General features: G+C 42.4%; 1 protein-coding gene across 6 annotated transcripts in view; it reads right to left on the bottom strand.

Annotated features, from left to right (window-relative positions):
• Positions 1 to 14,583, bottom strand: part of CHD8 (chromodomain helicase DNA binding protein 8) — a 55,854-nt gene extending 41,271 nt beyond the window's left edge. For 3 of the 6 annotated variants that reach the window (XM_057721263.1, XM_057721267.1, XM_057721266.1), the window contains exon 1: positions 14,479 to 14,583. The gene's annotated coding sequence lies outside the window, so the exon portion shown is untranslated. Of the gene's footprint in view, positions 1 to 865; positions 947 to 14,478 lie in introns of those variants that run through there. The other 3 variants (XM_057721269.1, XM_057721265.1, XM_057721268.1) reach the window with 3 other exon arrangements.
• Positions 14,584 to 15,861: the final 1,278 nt, after the last annotated feature.

Raw genomic sequence — 15,861 nt, 5'->3', positions numbered from 1 at the left:
GAAAATCACCAACATAATTTTAAAAGAGAAAGATTTAAAAACTGTACCATGGAGACATTTGTGAGACTCAAAGGGTCTCAAATCTTATAAAGAAATGGGAAATGAACACCCAAGGTGACTGTAATCACAATTTAGGGTCAGCAAAGGATCAGGATGGAAAAACATAGAGCATAAGAAATGGAGCTATTAACTTGAAGCCACTCAGGAGATTTCCTCAAGAAGATCGAGATCCTAAGCCATTTTCTCTATCTTCCCCATTATCACTGCCAAATGTGTGGCTACTCTGTTTTTGTTTTCCCAATTACCGAAGGAAAAAGCACTCAAACCTCAATCAGGAGTATGGACATTTGGGGCAAACATGGCTGGTAAAGTGAGTCCTTCTGAATAAACAGGGAAAGCAAAATAGGCAACTATGAATGCTAAAAGCACGTACGTATGTTCAAGAGGTAAAGGAGAAACTACAGACATTATATACTCATGTGGAAGAAGGAAAAGGGCAAGGTAAGGAAGTGCGGGGTTGATGGAGAGGGAAACGCGACTGGGGGCGGGGGTGGCGGGGACCCGGGTACATTACCTGCTCATACTGCCAGGGTTGGTGGCCATAAGGCCCATACAGCAGAGGCGGGAGCTTTCTGGCAACCGGAGCCCCCAAAATGGAGATGAGGTACATGCACTTGAGGGAGTGAGCTAGCGGGGTGCCCTCCAGGGTGGGGATGGCCAAGACGGGAAGATGCGGGGTGGGGGGGTGTGGATGCCCGGGTGGGAGCAACGTTAGGGCGGAAGCTACAGGCGGGAAGGCCCGACAAGCCCTGAAGGAGAAAAGGAGCTCGGCCTCACCCCAGCAGGGTAAGAGAGGTGCCTTTACCTGCAGCAGCCGTGGGGGGCCGGTTCGCCCCTCTCGCTGTCTCTCCAGCACCAGTTCCCCCTCCTCCTGCGCAGCCTAACTTGATGCTCCTGCCCGCCCCGTGCCCTCATTGGCTACACTCCACTGCCACTCAGCACAAGCGGACAGACGCAAAACAGCGCAAAGGGTGGGACTAAACAGAGCTTCCCCCTCCCCCGCCAAGGCGGAGTTAGGTTGAGAGCGCACGGAGAGGCCTATCCGGTTTCCAGGGCCGAGGCGAAGCCTGCAGCTTGCTTGAAAAAAAAAAGAGGAGCCTGGCCAGAGGAACCGTCTCAAGCTGCGGGAAACTAGTCCTGGGGATTAGATTGCCACACCACCTACAGTTTTCTGCACACCAAAGAGCGTAAACTCCTGAGGGAGGGTTCCACACTAGGCCAACTCCGCCTCCCTCTGAATCCCCTGCCTCCTATCAGCCCTGTCAACTCCTCTGCTGTAGTGACTATACCTTATCCCACGACCCATTAAAAAGGGCCAAATCTTCCCTCCATCATAGCAGTGAGTCAGCCCAATTGCTGGAACGTGGGGCCTTTTACTCTTAAAAGATAAAGCACTCTCTGTCACAACCCAAATTTCATTCTTGATACTCCAACCCTTGGGCACCAGCATCTCTCTAGAAAGTAATCGCAGGTAACCACGAACAATTCCCATCACCCTCCACTCCAAAATACACATCCACTCCTCACCCCCAAACCGGGTATCTAGCCCTCACCTCACTTCCCTTGAAACTCAGCCCACACGACATACTGGGCGAGTGTCCAGTTTGCAGTGCCACTTGAGACCACTCTAATTCCCCAGGGTGGTCAACCCCAGAATGATGGTACAAGCTTAAATCCCCCAAAGTAAACTGTTAATAAAAACAGCCGCTTATGTCTTGACCACTAATTTCCCCTGAAATGTAACCACCCTCAACACTGAAATCCTATTTTCTGTGCTCTAGGAAACAAACTAGGAAGAAGATCAACTTGGCCTTAGATCTCCTATTTTTAAAGATCTTAGCATTACCACTAAAGCTAGGAACATCCAATCCCCACTCCTGTAAACAGCAATACACTATTCACTCAGGCTCAAAACCTCAAAGGTGCCTCTGAAACCTCCCCCTGTATCCACCATCCAATCATCTGCCAAGTCCCATTGGCTCTCCTACAAATAAATCACAGATTTTGGAGCTAGCAAAAACTCCCCAATCATATCAAGTCAGCCCTCTTGTTGCACAAGAGAAAACGGAGGCTTACAGTTGAGTGATTCAACCATGAAACTAAGTGGTAAAGTCAGGATTCGTATATCTCACTCCTCTATTTCTGCGGCCACTTCTTTATGCAGCTCTTGTAAGAGAAAGAAGCCTCATAATTGATCTCTCCCCCAACTAATTCTTTCTGCCACCAGATTAATTTCCTAAAACACAGTATGGCCAAATCGGTCTCCTGTTTAAAACTTTTAAAGGGTCCCTGTTACTTAAGACATAATTCTTAAGCCCACATTTCGCCTTTCCAGTCTTTTTTTTTTTTTTGGCAGGGGGCGGGGCAGGGATGCCCCCTGGCTTGTGGGATCTTAGTTCCCCAATCAGGGATTGAACCCGGGGACAGAGCAGTGAAAGCACCAAGTCCTAACCACTAGACTACCAGGGAACTCCCTGCCTTTCTAGTCTTACTTTCATATTATTCTTCTACATATACACTTACATGCTGGCCAAAAAAGACAACTTAATATTGTCATATATTTTTTCCCATCTGGGCCTAGCTAATACGCTTGCCTTCAAATTATGTCATCCTTATTTCATTTCTTTGTCTTATCAAAATCTTACTTATCCTTTAAGATCTACATCAAATGCCTCTTCATCATCTCAACATTTATTGAGACTACAATATACAGAGTAACATGGTACTATTAGAGGACCAAAGATGAATAAGACAATCTCTACCCTCAGAGAACTTATAATAGGTCAGAGTACATTTGTGTATACACATGGGGAGAGGCTGAAGAGTAGGGACTATGACAACAGTGACAAACGTAAACAACTATAAGACAAGGTGATACGTGCAGTGACATAAACGGGACTATTTCAGGAACACAGAAGAAAGGGACTTAATAAACTAAGAGAAAAGGGGATCAAGGAAGTAGTTTCTTAAAGGATGAGGAGGCATTAACTAGGGAAGGTAAGGTGGACTACAAGAAAGGGGTATTCAAGCAACAGGGACAGTAAGAGGAAAGGCAAAACAAAGCAGAGCAATGAAAAACAGCATGAGATGGTGGAGAGGAAACTCTAAGTAGTTCTGAAGTTCAGTCTTGCTAAAGTATAAATCAAAAAGGAGAAACAGAGGGAGATAAGATTGAAGGGATAGGTATGGGCTAGACCCTTCAAGGAAAAAGCCTTGAATGCCATGTTAAAGCATTTTGTTATAGGTGGATGAGGAGCCACTGAAACATGGAATGACCTGATCAGAAATGCATTTTAGTTAGCTAACTCTGGCTGCTGCATAGAGAATAGATTTGGGGGATGAGGGGACAGAGGACACAGAAGTAGTTAGGAGGTTGCTGTGGTAGTCCAGAAAAGAGTTGTATTGTGGATGTTTGCTGATTTTTTTTTTCATGCTCCCCCTTTCCTATATTGGAAGAGTAGCTCAAGGTAAAACTCTTCAGTGGAAGGCTGGATCTTAATTCCCACTACAGAGCTGAGGTAGGTGGGTGGGGGTACTGAAATGAAGGACAGAGTCCTACCTCCTCTTCTTGTTGGAAAAGAAGTATGTACATGACCTAGCCTAGTTTAAGGCACTCCTATGGAAAACTTTGACTTTGCAGTGGTAATACAAAGACCCAGAACCAACCAGTTAGACAATATTCAGCAGTGGCAGACACTGGAATTCTGCAGCATGAACAGACTGTTCAGTGGTATGATCCTGGCCACGTTCTCCACATCTCCCACTTCCCTTGGTCTCAGATCATTTTCTAAATCAGATTCTCTAGCATTGCCACTGATTTTGTGAGCCATACAATATCCTTTGAATATGTTCCCATTCTGCTTAAGTTAGCCAAAAGATGATTTGTTGTTTGCAACCAGGAATCTTAACAAGATGATTAGAGCCTGAATCACAGAAATGAGGTTCAAAAGGTAATGATGGAAGGAAAGGACAGAGCTGAGTAATATAGGGGATAAAAATTGGTAGAACCTAGGTTTTACAGGGAAAGATGAGTTCAGCCATGTTTAGTTTCAGTTGCCTATAGCATGTTAAGTAGTGATATTCAATAGGAGGCTGGATGTATAAATCTAAAAGTTGGCTTGGTGACAGATTTAGAGTTATCAGTGTCAAACTAGTAGTTTTAAGAGTGGAGATTACCCAGGGAGTATGAAGAGCAGAGCAAGTATATGAAACACTGCACCAATACTGTTGGGGAGACAATAGGGAATGCTGGGGGGTCTGTGAAGAACTGGATGTCCATTCCAAAGAGAGCAGCTGCTATTCAGCTCTAGTTAAGTGCTGTCATGTAGAAACACATCCAAGGTTGAGAGAGAACTTCAGGTTTTTCAAAAGCCAGAAATACAGAGTTTTATGTAAATCTTCTGGGTTTTAAATGTAGATAACTAATTTTTTAACATATTTACTTTTGGCTGCGTCGGGTCTTGGTTGCGGCACGCGGGATCTTAGTTGGGGCTTGCAGGCTTAGTTGCCCCGCGGCATGTGGGATTATTAGTTCCCCAACCAGGGATCGAACTTGCATGCCCTGCATTGGAAGGTGGATTCTTAACCACTGGACCATCAGGGAAGCCGCTGTAGGTAACGAATTTTTAAAAATGTTTTAAACACTATGCAGGCTAAACAAAACACTCAGCTGGAAACCCCCAAATTTGAGATTTTTGGTGTGGAGTGAGAAAAGCTAATGAGGAACCCAGGAGAACATCCGGATTTAAGAATCAGAATAAGCCACACCTACTAAGCAGGTAGAGAAGCCAAAGCTAGAGAAGCAGAGAGGGCAATGTCACTGAAGCAAAGAGAGTAGGGTGTTGCCGGGGAAAGAATGATCAATTGCACTGAACAAAGCAAAAATATCCAAGAATATAAGAACTTTAAAATGTCCGTTAGATTTAACGCATCTCTGTTTTTCACTGTCAAGCTAAGAGTAATAAGTCCCATATGAGCTTTCGTAGTATTTTTAAGTACTCTTTTGGAATAATTATCTTCTACTTCATATTTTCTATTCGTATGTGGGGGTATGACAAGCTTAAAGTCAGAGGGATCTGGGTTCAAATTTCTGTTCCACTAAGTAAATAAACCTTTCTGAGTCTAGTTCATTCCTCTGTTCAAAGGGGGATCAAATTACAGGGTTATTAATGAGGATTAATGAAACACCTCACACACTTCTTGGTATATAACCACTATTTCTAGGAGGTACTCAACAAATGTTGCTGGATAAATATTCTGGAAAAAAATTGTTTTGCCAGTGTCTCTACCTACCTTGGAGATGCTAGTCAGCCTTAGAGGGGATCACCACCCAGATAAATGGCCTTCAAAATAATTCATTAATTTCAGCAGGCTAATTCTATTGAGCTTGAATATGCACTGTAGTCCTTGCTTCCTCTACATTAAATCTAAGTTACAGCAAACAGGAAGGACTACACTTCAGGTTCTAGAGTCTGAAGATCACGTTCAACTACTGGCTTCAGTTAGGCTAAACCTGCTATAGATGTTCTAAGTCACCAGCATCCAACTCTGAGTAGTGAGAGATCTAAATCAAAACTCTCAGGGATCCAAGGAAGGGTCATAAAGATTTCAGAAACACCCCTCGCCGCCCAAACACTTTTTTCTAATGGCTTCTAGGACATCACACTGTTTTGATTTTCCTTTTACCTCTCTGGCCAATTCTCCTTTACTACTCTTCTCCTCTACTGGCCTTTATTATTGAAGTTCACCAGGCTTTGGTCCTTGGTCTTCTTTTTTTCTCTTTCTATACTTTCTTTTCAAGAATGTCTAATTCATACACAAAGTCTCAATTCATTATTTGCTTCAACAAACTGTCTGTATACTTATGTCTCTCATTTACATCTCTGGCAAGATGTCTGAACTCCAGGCCTGTTTATACACTTGCTTACTCATTAGCTCTTCCTGGTAGTCTTTCCAGTCTCCCTGGCTGGCCAACTTGTCCAACTCTCCCTATAAGAGGCTTATTACCTCAAGGAGACCGATTCCTTGATAGTCTCCTCCATCCCCACCACCACGCGTGCACACACACAGAGGGTCATCATCCCCCAGCATCTCCTATTCAGTCATGGCTGTAGAGACCAGAAACTCTCTTCCTTACCACCCATCCAATATTTTAAAATTCTACCTTTATCTCCTAAACATCCCTCAAATCCATCCACTTCTGCCTCTGCTACCATTCTGGCTCACTTCCCTGGACTACTGCAACTGCCTTCTAACTGGTTCCCCATCCATTCTGCCTATTTGATTCTTTCTTATCCTTTGAAGGTAATTTCAACATTATCATTTCAAAGAAAAGCTTTCCCTTGAGCCCGCAGACAAAAACCAGCCAAACTTGTTGAATGTATATTATGCACCGGGCCCTCCTCTAAACAATGTAAATACATTAGCAGATTTAATTTTCTAAAACTTGAAGTAACTATATTTTATAGATAAGGAAACTGAGGCACAGAGAGATAAGCAATTTGCCCAACATTCCACAGCTAATAAAAAGTGGTGCCAGAATCGAATTTAGGCAGTGTGGCTTCTTTTGGCTGCAATGGGTGTTCGTTGCTGCACACAGGCTTTCTCTAGTTGTGTCAAGCAAGGACTACTCTGTTGCGGTGTGTGGGCTTCTCACTGTGGTGGCTTCTCATTGTGGAGCATGGGCTCTAGGTGCACCAGCTTCAGTAGTTGCAGCACATGGGCTCAGTAGCTGCAGCATGCGGGCCCTAGAGCGCAGGCTCAGTAGTTGTGGCACATGGGCTTGCTCCAAGGCATGTGGGATCTTCCTGGCCCAGGGATCGACCCATGTCCCCTGCACTGGCAGGCAGATTCTTAACCACCGCACCACCAGGGAAGTCCCCACAGTGTGGCTTCTGAAGTCATTCCTAACCACCCAACTACACTATAGTGTAAGTTATATGCCTCTACCATAAATTCTCTTGTTACACCCATAATTTCTCTTTTTTGGTAGACCAAATAACTGATTATATAATTAATTGTTTGATATCTATCCTCCCTCACCCCCATATTAGAATGCAAGCTGCACAAGGGCAAGGCTTGTGTATGACATTAGCATATTTCCTGTGCTTAACAGGTGGTAATGGGCACTCAGTGTACTTTTGTTGAAGGAATGCATTTTCAACTTCCAGCCAAAGGTGTGTGGGAGTGGGGCTGTGGAGGGGTAATGCGGAGGTATCTGACCAAAACCAAGGGCTTCTCTCAGACTGCTGAGAGAGTAAACAGGCAGTGGCACATTTCCTACCAGAAACATTCAGGAGAGGCATCACAAAATCATAAACATCTTCGTTTTTTAGGACCAGTAGCAGACACAGATTTCACATACAGCAAAAGAGACTACATCCAATATATATAAAAGACAATTTTTTATAGTGTGCTAACCACTATTGAAAGCAGAGACAGACCTCCCTGGTGGTGCAGTGGTTAAGAATCCGCCTGCCAATATGCAGGGGACATGGGTTCCATCCCTGGTCCAGGAAGATCCCATATGCTGTGCAGCAACTAAGCCCGTGCGCCACAACTACTGAGCCTGCGCTCTAGAGCCCACAAGCCACAACTACTGAGTCCACGCGCCTAGAGCCAGTGCTCCACAAGAAAAGCCATTGCAATGAGAAGTCTGGACGCCACAACGAAGAGTAGCCCCCGTTTGCCGAAACTAAAGAAAGCCTGCGTGCGTGCAGCAATGAAGACTCAATGCAGCCAAATTCATTAATTAATTAGTTATTTTTTAAAAAGCAAAGAAATTTTAGTTATCTCCTTTAGGCTTGGGGCCATAAAGCCTCAGTGGTGGCCAATTTAAAGCTGTGACAAGAAGTGAATGGATGAAACCATACCCACTCAAAAATAGGGCATGGATTCATTCTTAAGTCAGCCTCATTGTAGATTTTTTTCTAGTAAAACCCTAGAGTTTTGGTCTAAGTCTGAAGATAGAAAATAAGAGCCTAATCTTTAAGGATCACTGCCCTGAGGTCAAGTTAGACTGGCTCTGGAGAAGTTTCTCTTCACTGGCACATGTTCACCAAGAATATTATGAAAATAATATTCTAAGTTCTAGATGAGGAATCTCTAACTAGATCAATATAGTCACCATGTATGACACTACTTTTTTGGACATTCAGTGTAAATGATATATACATATATTTTTTAAACTGAGGAAACATTGGTTTGTAACACTATCTAAGTTTCATGTGTATAACATTATTTTTCTACTTTGTATACAATACAGTGTGCTCACCACCAAAAAGTTACTTTCCATTCACTGCCATACAGTTGATCCCCTTTGCCCATTTTGCCCTCCCCCCATAACATACATAATTTAGGTAACAGAGTCCTGGTCCTCTTTATGCCTTTCCACCACACCCTTGCATGCCCTACTTCAATTGGGCCACGTGCACATATATTTTTTCAGCCTAACAGAAAAATAGAAATATTTATTTAATTTTCTTTCTTTTTCTGGCCCTGCTGCACAGCTTGCGCAATGTTCCCCGACCAGGGACTGAACCTGGGCTGAGGCAGTGAAAGCCCAGAATCCTAACCACTAGGCCACTAGGGAACTCCTACTCAATTTATGAGGGATTGTTTTCTTTGCAACATTTATGCTAAAAAAGTGTCTGTGGCAGGGGAGGAGAAACACTGTTATTATCACACTTGTGCCTCTAGGCACAAAAAATTAGCCAGCAACATGGGACTGATGAAAATTCTGTGGGCTAGTCTGACTTGCCTTGGCTAAAAAATGGAGTTATTTGCAATACTAACCAAGTAATTTTCCTATGCAGAGCTTAAAGTATTTCACGTAATCTTATCTTCAAAATAACTAAGTTAAAAAAAAGAAACTATTATTCTTTTTTTATCCTTTTAACAGACAGAAATACAAAGACAAAAAGAAATTTTACATTCTCAAGGTTCTACAACTGCTAAAGGCACAGCATTAACAGACTATGGAATGCCTACTTGTCTAATGTAGTCAAAGACAGTTCTACAGGGGTCAGCACTGGATTTCTAAATGGGGGGGAGGCAGTAATGAATGAGGCTTTGAAGTCCGACAGACCGGAGTCCTACTCATGGTTAAGTTATCTAACATCACTAAGTCTTATTTTTTCTCTTCTGTAAAATGAAAGTAACATTACATATATTTTCAGGGTTTCTCTGAAGATGAAAAGATAATGTACAATGTTTGGCACAAGTAGGCAAATAAAAAGTTTATTATTCCCTGTCCAATAATTTAAAAGAGTACCACTAAAGGTTTCTCTCAAAGCAAAATTACTCCTTAGAGGTTTGGCTGAGCTGATCTGCTAAGCAGAATAATGGTGGGATACTAAAATAGATGCAAAAGTTTCACAATTAGAATAGCAGGACTGCTGGGCAGGATAAAAGGACTAGTACTACTGTGCTGAGAAAGCAGTATAACCCTTTAACCTCAAAACCGCAGAACAGACTTCAACCAGCACGGGTGGCTAGGGCAACACACAGGTAATTCAATTAATCATTTTTTGTGTTTGTAGGAATGATGCCAGTGTCTATCCGAGTACTCCATTTACTTTACAGCCTGCCTGTGGGAACTTACGGTTCTCCAACTGACTAGGCTGTCCCTTGGGAGTGCACATGCCCACACTCAGGTGCCTCAACTTCTGATTCCCATGACTTTCAGGAGAGCAGTGAATGAAAGTAACCACTACCCACATGTATTTAAGACCTCATGGAAAAGGTCCCCCCAGCAGGAGGCATACCTGAAAACCAGGCAAAAGCACTATACTTTATAGAAGAATTAATGTGTAAATAAACAATGAATGACTCGGTCCTGAGTGGAAGCAATGAAGCACTAAAAACTAAGTGAAAGTTCAGTGTTCCTGCAACTTGGCAGCCCCTATTCAGAACTCCTGAAAAATCTTCCCAGTTGTTCAGTTTACTCAGATAGATGTGTATCTGATATACATCTGATATCTGTAATAGAACACGAAAATCACAGAATATGTGAAATACGATTTTCACGTTCTACTACAAAACTCTATTGTGATTTGGTTCTAAGCAGACAGCCAAACTACCAAAAGCCCTGGTTTCTTCTAGAACCAAAGAGAAATTCCCATATCACTAATGGGACTGTATACTTCCCAATACCCATGTCCCAAAGGAATAATTCCTAAAGATACAGTGTATTCCTAAAGTATAAAGTGGAAGAAAAAAAAGGAGGCAGGATATTCCAAAGGTTTCTATAATGACCATGAGATACAATGTGAGAAACCCCAAAGCCTTTACAGGTCTTGAATATCCTTCCTCTCAGGTGAAATTAAGAATTCAGTTAATACATATCCTTTCTCAGAGAGTTACTGACATAGTTTTAGGAGAACTAGAAAACAAAGCAAAAAGGTGTTGTTATTACAGAGTAACTAATTACTGGAATATTGGGACATTACCAAAAGGATTAGAACTATCAGATTTACGGTGCTGACATACAGTGGAGCAAAGAAGCACAGTTCTATTATTATCTAGTAATTTCAGTAGTATGCCATTTAATTACCTTTTTAAAATGAAATAAAGTCTGAAAATACCAAACAAAAAGAAGCCATACACAATAAATTTCTTTGGAAATGTATTGAGGGAATAAAATCAGGAATGTTTCATTTTTTCAGTGACAAAGCCAATCTTTTCTTAACAATTATACAAAAGAGCAACGTTTAAAATCTTTGGTTTGATTTTGAAATTTTTTTGTACTTTTATTTGAATATGTTCTTGGAACTCTTTTCAAACAAATTAGTGAGAATACACTTGGAAACTCTGATTAGGAAGAGGCTAGAACGTTGTCTAGGCTTCCCACACTACTCCATTGCTTGGAATACATTCCTGGATTTATCCCTGCTGAAGGTGAATGCAAAGAAATTATCTATGCTAGTCTTTCTGTTTATGCCTGCTAGGTTTTTTATTATCATGTAACATACCTTTGTGGGTAGAAATTAAGTGCTTTGTTTTTAAAAGTCTCCTGCTGTGATCTTAAGACAAGAATTAAAATATTTTAAAGTTGACCATTTTGCTTCATGTGACATTCAACAGCCAAGAGTCTAGTGAAGGACAGAAAGTGATGGATGTAACAAGAAACAAACAAAAAAACGCAGAAAGTGATGGGTGATAAAAGGGTAAAAGAAATGTTACCTACCGTACAGTTTAATGAGAAATCTCAGAGACTAACATGCTCTGTAGTTTAAATTTAAAACATCCAGTAAGTACAAAGAGGTGGACTTATTTTGCAATATAGAGACAATGAAAATCTTAAAGGCAATATGAATTAGTTAGAAAAGGCAAAAAAAAGAGCCAAATTACTACTTCACACAAGTGCACACACAAAACAAAACAGAAGTTAAGGTTATCCAGGATAAAATTCAGAATGTAATAAATGCTTAAAAAAACTTTTAGGCAATAGTAAATGGTTCACACAATAGCTTTGTTACATAGAAATACAACTGTTGGGATTTCCCTGGATGTCCAGTGGGTAAGACTTTCACTACAGGGGGCACGGGTTCAATCCCTGGTCGGGGAACTAAGATCCCACATGCCACTTGGTGTGGTCCAAAAAAACAAAAAACACCAGAAATACAACTGCTACTTGGATACTAAGCACCAAAGGAACCATATCTTGAAAATCAGGATCTCTGCATTCTTAAATGGCCTCAAGATAGATGCAAAAAGGGACAATGTGATGTAATGTAAGTGAATTAAATGTAAGACAATGTAAGTGAATTAAAACAAAAGGCGGGACTTCCCTGGCGGCACCGTGGTTAAGACTCCGGGCTCCCACTGCACCGTGCGGGGGTTCAATTCCTGGTCAGGGAACTAGATTCCACATGCATGCCACAACTAAGAGTTCGCATGCCACAACTAAGATCTGGCGCAACCAAATTAATTAATTAATTTTAAAAAATCACCAAAAGGCAAAGTGAACAAAATTGTAACACAAAGATGAAAGGAATATCACGAATTTTGTGGGAAAAAGAATAATTAATTAAAGAGGAGATATAAAAAGTTAAACTCAGTAAGATATGAAGTGATAGTCTATCAATGGATTGAATGCTAAAAGTAAAATAGTAAATACTAAGTTGGTTACAGTAGTACAAGGGCAGGTCGAGCAAAGACCTGATGCAACTCCAAAAGTGGAGTGACTTCTAGGGGTGCAGGTGGAGGGTGCAGAAAAATATTTGTATTCTGTTTACCCTTCAGGTAGTAGGCTAAACCTAAGCTCAGAAGATAGCTTAACCCTTGCAGCACTGTGGACAAACAATATCTTCAAAGCATTTAGCCTGAACGCTGTGAAGATGTTACTGTCCTTCCACAGATGAGAATATCAAATCTCATTGTTTCAGTAAGTAAGCACAGTGCTTGGCACCCACAAATTAACCTTAAGTGGTAGTTCTGCCCAGAAAAACCTCACCCTTTTCAAAGGAGATGTGTACAGTGGTTTCTTTTGGAGACTAAGCCCCTTCACCATCCTACCTGACCTATCAGAAACTCGACCCTTCAAATAAAGTGGCAAATTTTCCCCGTTACAAGCAAAACTCTGTGGTGGTGGTGGTTACCACAATGCCAAGATTCTTCCACCCTATCACCCAGCAGGTGCTGCAGAGAAGGCTGTCCCGGGAAATACAAGATGTGTGCTTCCTGGTGATTCACAACCAGCTCAGCAGATTTCTATTTCCATCATTTTCTATCCACGTCTAAATGGATTTTGTCAATTTGGGAACTGACATACTCAAAAGGCCAGCTGCACAGGATAGATCAAACATGGGAAAGGTGACAACTGTGCAAGTACCCACACACTGCTCCATCAAATCCCTTATTCCAAACCCATTCCTCCTTTACTACTGCAGTTTTAAACCTTCCCCCAAGCCTGTCTTTACACACACACCTACCCTCTCTTTGGCCAACGTCCTTCATCTTGCCTTGCAGACCCACTGGCATACCACTCTTGAGACGTGACTTCTTAAACGAAAAACACTGTTTTCCTTATCATAACTCTTCTTTTGTTTTAAGGGGTGGGGTAATCCAAAATACTTGGAATGAGAAGTTTCCCATGTTCTGGCCCTAAGAGGCTGACCACAGTTTGTCCTGAAACCTATTTGTTCATTAATACAAAAGAAGTTTCCTAAGCAGAAGACATTATCTAATGAACTAAGAGAGAACATTATGCAAATCACAAACTCACCTTCTAGTACCTAAAGTACCACACACCAGATAGGACCTCACCTGATGCTAAGGATAACCAGTTAGAGAATCCCCCACTGAACTGACAGGTTCAGAACAACATGAAGAGTAAATAATCTGGGGATGCTAGTGTGATGGGAGGACGCAGTAGACAGATAATGCAGTTCCTCTGGTGTTTGGGGCGTTCCACTATATCTATTCTTTAAAAGAAAAACACATCAAGTTCTAAGTCTTCGACTTCTGGCTTACTGTGATCAGTTATTGAAAAGAGATTGGCCCACTGAACATTTACACACCACTATTCAACCTCTTCCTTGAAGACAATCATTTAGGGCTGACCCTTAAAAGGTAGGAGCTGCTGCATTTGCACAGCTGCTGCAATGGCAGGGAAATTTCCTGCGACACTAGAGACAGGTAAATAAAGAAATTGCATTCGCTCCGAGGTAGAAGGAGGGGTCTTCTGCCACTGAAGACTTTATATAATGCAACAGAAAACCAGTGAGCTCTGCAGACCTGTCAATGGAGATGCAAGGCCTGAGCTCCTCTCTTCCCACCATCTCTAAACACTGTCCAAAAGCCGGCTAGGCTCTCCCAAAGATCCAAAGAAATTACAACTAAGAATGTAAAACAATCTGCACACGCTGACCCCGTGCTCTCCTACCAACCTTTATTGCTAAAATGCAAAAGACCAAAAAAAAAAAAAAAAAAAAAAACCCACAAGAAAACAAAAACAAACGAAAAAAGCAATTAAAAAAAAAAAAAAAAAAGGAAGAAGAAAAGAAAAACCCCTAACCTCCCACTTCTGAGTCCAAAGTATGGAGTAACCAAACGGAGCCGGGGAGTTTTCCCTCCTCTGAAGGGGCAAAGAGAACAAGGGACTGCCTCAAATCTACACGATGCCCAGTACTGCAATGACAAACCCTAAAAACTCCACAGAGGCTGGGTCAGCCCCGTTCGCAGCTCCGCCCGGCACGGGCCCCGCGGTCCGGCAGCCGCCCTCTCCCCCGGCCTCTCACAAAGGAGAATGGTTCAGTCCAGAGCATCACCCAGCACCTGATCCCTTACAACTGGGGGACGGGCAGAGGGCGGGGGAGCGAGGAGGAGAATGAGTTGTGGAAACCAATTCTAGGAGCCTCAGCTTCTGCAGAGATTCTTGGACCAGCACTGAGCGGCGGGCGTGAGCGGACAGCCTACCTGAACAAGTCCTGGTGCTTCCTTTCCAGCCAGCGTTTCAACTCACCCTTTCGGAGAACAAGGCACCTTCCGGCGGAGCATGGCCTGCTCTCGCCTCAATCTAGCTTGCTAGTAGTCCATTCTCCTTTGCTCCGCCCACCTACGCTCCCACCCACCAATGGCAGGGCCGACGCCCCGCCTCTTCTAGCAGGGTCGTGTGAGTGCCATCCAGGAAGTCTCTTGAGGGTGGGAGGTCCTAGACAGCTGAGGCAACCACAAATATGCCTGATTGAAAATAAAATTTGGCGGTAGCTTCTCTCTGACGGCTCTCAGTTCATGGGCTTTCAGATCTCTCGGCATGTTTTCTTGACCCCCGCCGTTGGGGGCGCTCTAAACGAAAACAACATTTAGTTACCTGTATCTGGGAAGCCATCTTGGATCGGGCTGGTGCCTTTAGGGCCGGGAGGAGGAAAGAGTGCTAAAGGAATCTGAAGTCTTAGGCGTTCTGTCGGATTGCTTAGGTCTAGCCCCAACGTACTCTCCTTTATATAATCTGAGTATCCCCCAGTCACGATAGGGAGAAAATCTGGAATAATGATGAAAGTGCCTGGAGGCAACCCCCACCCTCCTTTCATATGAGTGAAGCGATCTTAACCAAATCAAAGAAGCAAAAACGAATTCTTGGAATGAGTAGATTTTCCGAGTTGCTGGGATAATCCTTTAGCGACACCTCACTCCTCAGGATATTAGCATAGATCAGCATAGGTTATACATCTATTCTAGATGTTTCTAACCCTTATGCTTGACTTGCAAGTCTTCCAGTGTTCTGACTTTGACGGTACAGAGTACTGCTAGTCAGTTGGAAACGAACAGGATTCAGGGAAGAATTTCAGCTTTTTTTTTTTTTTTTAAAAAGGCCTCAGTTCATCAATACGCCCAAACTGCCTGTGAATACAGAGACAGCAAACAATGTAAGTCTTAGAGGTCAAATTATATGCAAGGAGGAGGGACATTAGGAGACTGCCTTAGTTCTAATAAATGCGTTTAAGTTGTTAAGGAAATAATTTTATTGTAGGTGAAATTCTTTAGCCCTCAGTGAGAAAGAGTTTTCTGTGTTTTGTAGTTTAAATCTCTACTGCTATTACAACTTGCTACAAGAAGTTTGTTTTTTAATTCTTGAGTGAAGGGAGTCTTTCCATATCATTAAAGGAATTTCTCAAGGAGTAACATTTGCATGGCCACACCTGGTAGGAGCTCAGAGACCTTAAAGAGTCACATAAGTCAATATTTTATTGCAGGAGTGATTAAGACTTGGCCAAATATATTTTTCTGTATGTTGAACAAAACCTGTTGGCCAGATTAAATTTGATGTTAGTATTAGAACTTACCAGAACAGTGTGTCTA

The sequence above is a fragment of the Hippopotamus amphibius genome, chromosome 2 (genome assembly GCF_030028045.1).
Source record: "Hippopotamus amphibius kiboko isolate mHipAmp2 chromosome 2, mHipAmp2.hap2, whole genome shotgun sequence".
Taxonomy (NCBI): Eukaryota; Metazoa; Chordata; class Mammalia; order Artiodactyla; family Hippopotamidae; genus Hippopotamus; species Hippopotamus amphibius.
Note: the sequence above shows the minus strand (reverse complement) of the source record. Positions and strands in the feature narration are given on the sequence as shown.